Raw genomic sequence first — 4,625 nt, 5'->3', positions numbered from 1 at the left:
TGCAGTTGAGCTCGGTGGAGCAACAGGGGGCCCACGAGGCAGGGGGCGCGCCCAGGGGGCAGGCGTGCCCCCACCCTCGTGGACAGGTGGAGGCCCCCCTGACGTGGATTCTTCTTCCAGTATTTTTAATATTTTCCATAAATACGTTTCGTGGAGTTTCAGGTCATTCCAAGAACTTTTGTTTCTGCACATAAATAACACCATGGCAATTCTGCTGAAAATAGCGTCAGTCCGGGTTAGTTCCATTCAAATCATGCAAGTTAGAGTCCAAAACAAGGGCAAAAGTGTTTGGAAAAGTAGATACGACGGAGACGTATCATCGGTGTAGATGTTCGGCTCAGGGCCCGGTTCGCCAATCTTGCCAATGAACACGTGAATGCCGCCGAAGGGGACCCGGTACCCGTACTCAATTGAGCTGGGCTCGGGGCCCCAGCCTGCGTCGTCGATGTAGAGCTTGCCGCGACAACTCTTGGTCATCCGGCCCACATCGTATCCCTTGAGTCCTTCGAAGCTGCCCTCTAAGAACTCGAAACCATGTTGCGATAGCCCCACGGTGGGCACCAATTGTCGTCGTTTTGTCACGGCAGATGTCCTAGTGAAAGGACTTAGTCATGGAGCCATCGCGACGGGTTAGCTTAAAACGGTTAAAGCGGACAAAGGACAGAGAGAGTTTTATACTGGCTCGGCCCGTTGCGGTGAAGGTAAAGGCCTAATCCAGTTGTTGTGGAATTGCTAGGGTTTCGATGACCAGGGAGCGAATCCGCTATGCCTGGCTCTCGAGTTGTTGTTTCTTGTCCCTAAACCACCGTCGGGTCGTCCCTTTATATACATAGGTTGACGACCGTCGGTTTACAGAATCCCGAGGCCGGCTCATAAACGTGTTCGGCTCGGTTTCTACTCTTTCTATCTTACAACACAAGTTTACATATCAATGGCAGTTTATGTCTACATGCATTAATCCGCCTTTCGGCCCTGGGCCTTCGTAAAGCGCCACACTCCTTGTCTTCATGGGCTTCAAATGTAAATAACTCGTTATGGGAATAACCTGGCCTCTCCTGGCCGGTTTATACCCAGTAGTAATATCCCCAACAGGTGTCCTAAGAACTTTGGTGGGCAACTTATACTTATCCACAAATCCCCTTGAAATGAACAAATGCCATGCACCAGTATCAAAAAGAACGATTGCAGTAAATGACTTAACAAAAAACTTACCTATAACTGCATCTGGCTGCTCTTCAACCTCCTCCACGTTCACGTGGTTCACTTGTCCCTTGTTGAAAGGGTTGGGCTTCTTCCCAGAGCTTCCATTTCCGTTACCATTCTTTGCTTCAGAACACTCGGTGGCGTAATGTCCAGTCTTCCCGCACTTGAAACAAGTAATGTGACATAGATCCTTCTTGGCGGGTGTGGCTGGGTTAGAGCGGTTCTGATTACTTCCTGCTCCATTCCCGTTTCCATTCTTGGGGCCACTGTGGTTATGTGAACTTCCTCCATTGTGGGTATGGCCTCCATGCTTATGGGTGTATCGTCTCGAGTTCTGGGTAAAACGAGGCTTCTGCTGAGCTCCTGAATTGCACTTCCCTTGTCCATACTTCCTCTTACGGCTCTAAATCTGCTGCTACTTCCCTTCAATCATAAGGGCCTTGTCTACCAACTCCTGATAGTTATTAAATGTTGCCACCATCAACTGCATACTCATCTCATCATTCAGCCCTTCCATAAACTTCTCCTGCTTAGCGGCATCTGTGGCCACATCATCTAGGGCATAGCGAGCTAACTTGCTAAACTCATCCACGTATTGCCCCACAGTACGGTTTCCCTGGCGTAAGTTGCGAAACTCATGCTTCTTCATGCTCATAGCTCTAGTTGAGACATGTGCGGTGCGGAATGCTTGCTGAAACTGATCCCAGGTGATATTGGCTATAGGGAAAGTGGCTGTGTAATTCTCCCACCATGAGGTTGCGGGTCCATCCAATTGATGTGCGGCAAAACGCACCTTCTCTGCATCTGTGCATTCCGATCTTGTGTAGCCAGTCATCAGCAACTATTGGCTCGGTGCTACTGGAAAACACCGGCGGATTCAACCTTAGAAAACGGGCTAAGTTGTCAACTAGAGGTGGTGGCGGTGGGTTGTTGTTGTTGTTGCCTTGGTTCTGGACTAGTAGCTGCATTAAGGCATTCTGCTGCTGGATCAACTAAGTGAGCTCCGATGGGAAAACAAATCCGGGGTCACGTCTCGGAGGCATCTGATGGGTTTAGAGGGGAGAGATTAGAATAGAATGAGGTCTAGTGAGAAAGCACTACCCATATGCACATGAGACAAACACATTCATATCACACCAAATCAATTCAAACAAGGGCATACAATCGATCTAACTATCGTTACAGTGCTCGGACTACTACTATATACATGGGGGAAAATACTACTAATAATATGGTAGTCTACTAGAAATTTTGATCAGTGGAAGACTCCATGATATCTGCTCCAGCTTCGTCTTCATAGTCATCATCACTACTATCGGGGTCGGAATCGGTGTCTTCGATGATGATGTAGTCTTCAGAACGGATGTCATCGTGATGGTCGTCATCTCCTCCTAGCGTGGGGTCTCCCATGAACACTCCTAGCTTCCTTGTCAGGTCGTCATTCTTCTCGACTAGTATTGCGATTTCCTCCTCGTATCCGTCGCAAGTAAACTTGAGTTCCTCTTCTAGCTCCATGTTCCGGGTCATCACCTTCTTCATGTCTATCATGCTTGCACACATCTGGTTCTCCTGTCGATGAATGTGCTGGTTTAACTCCTGGATGAAAGCTGCAATGGACCTTTCCCTCTTGGTGTTGATCATCTCCCATTGTTAATCTCGGCGCCCACATATCTGGTAGATGGTGTCCTTAAGATTCTTGTGGTAAACTTCGCCGATGCATCCCATGGCGATGTGGGCTGCCATGCTCTTACCTAGACTCCAGGTTGTGCATCAAAGGAAAACTCTATGGGCTCAGTGACTGGCGTGAATGTCCTTCCTGGAACTTGAACTCGAATCATCCAACGCTCCTCTTCTGATAAAGTGGCGGTGTAGGTCCCGGTGTAGCTTGGTATTCCGATGTTCAGGTACCTAATGACTTCCTTGAAGTGTCGTCCAAAGGGTGTATCTTCATCCGATTGTGCAAACTTGTTCCTTGAGTTTGCCATCCTATAGAGTAGAAAATGGAGAGGAGTCAGAAATGAGTAGAGAAGAGTGGCCTATGGCTCATCTTAGTGGTCGTGTCCTACATTCAGCGTGTGCTCTGATACCATCTTGTAGCGATCCGACCTTAGACGGTCAAATCTCTGTGCTTAAGTGTCATCCCTGGATCGGTAATGCTGACACACACAGTACTTGAAGGATTTATAACAGAGTAGCAATCACACACTTATTACATCGATAGTCTCAAGAGAGAACTTATTAAAATAAATATGGCTTAAGGCCATCTAAATAAGATAACAGCGGAAGGCTTGGAAGATAAAGTGAGTCCATCAACTCCAACGGCATAGCTGAGTGCACGACAACGACCTAGCGCACCTTACTCTTCGTTTGAAAAGTCTGCAACATGATATGTTGCAGCCCGAAACGGGCCAGCACATGGAATATGCTGGCAATGTAACACAGTAGAGCAATGAACAGGATAAATGCTATCACTACATGCATATATGGCTGGTGGGGCCTCTATGGTTATAATGTTTTGCGAAAAGCCAGTTTTCCCTACAACAAATGAATATATTTTGTTTAACTATCATGGTAGTTATTAAACATTGAGAAGGTTCCTCCAACTCAATCCCAATTAAGTAGTATTAATAACCCAACAAATTAATTTAGAGTGATGAAATCAACATGATAATCCAAGAACCAGATACTCAAGATGTCCATAACCGGGGACACGGCTAACCATGATTAGTTTGTACACTCTGCAGAGGTTTGCGCACTTTTCCCCACAAGACTCGATCTCCTCCGTTGGTTTTCTCGCACTACATGGTGTTTGAGAAACGGATGACCGAGACACAGTCTTTCAGAAGCACTAACTCTTTACTCTGGGTGGACAGTTACACCTACTTTCCCCTACATCTGCTAGCCCACCACTGAAAGAGGTCATGCAACATACTCAACTATGCTAGAGCCCATAATAGATTGTGGCTGCACACGGAAGTTTCTAGCATGAATAATCATATGATCCCTTTGATCCTGGGTGGCGGACCATAGGATGATCACACGGGTACTCCGGGATATCCTAGGACAACACTGGATTCTCCAGGTGCCCGCAACCAATCCACCCAGATGTGTATTTAAGTAGCCACCTTAAGTTAACCATTGATTAACAATCTCACATCTGTCATGGATTTCACTCAAACCCAAACCACGTCTACGAGCATAGAATGGCAATGTAAGCATAGCGTAGAAGTAACTCCCAAGGTTTGATAATAAAAAGGGCAATAGGTTCTACCTCATCATCTACTTCCCAAAACCCACATGTTAAGAGATCCAACTCATGCAATGTTTGAGGGTTGAAACTAATGCATAAAAATTGGGTATGAAAAGAGTATGATCAATGTGTTACTTGCCTTGCCGACGATTCACAAACCCTAGAGACTCGT

The sequence above is a fragment of the Aegilops tauschii genome, chromosome 2 (genome assembly GCF_002575655.3).
Source record: "Aegilops tauschii subsp. strangulata cultivar AL8/78 chromosome 2, Aet v6.0, whole genome shotgun sequence".
In the NCBI taxonomy this organism is placed as follows: Eukaryota; Viridiplantae; Streptophyta; class Magnoliopsida; order Poales; family Poaceae; genus Aegilops; species Aegilops tauschii.
The sequence above is the reverse complement of the archived record's forward strand: the minus strand, read 5'-3'. Positions refer to the sequence as shown.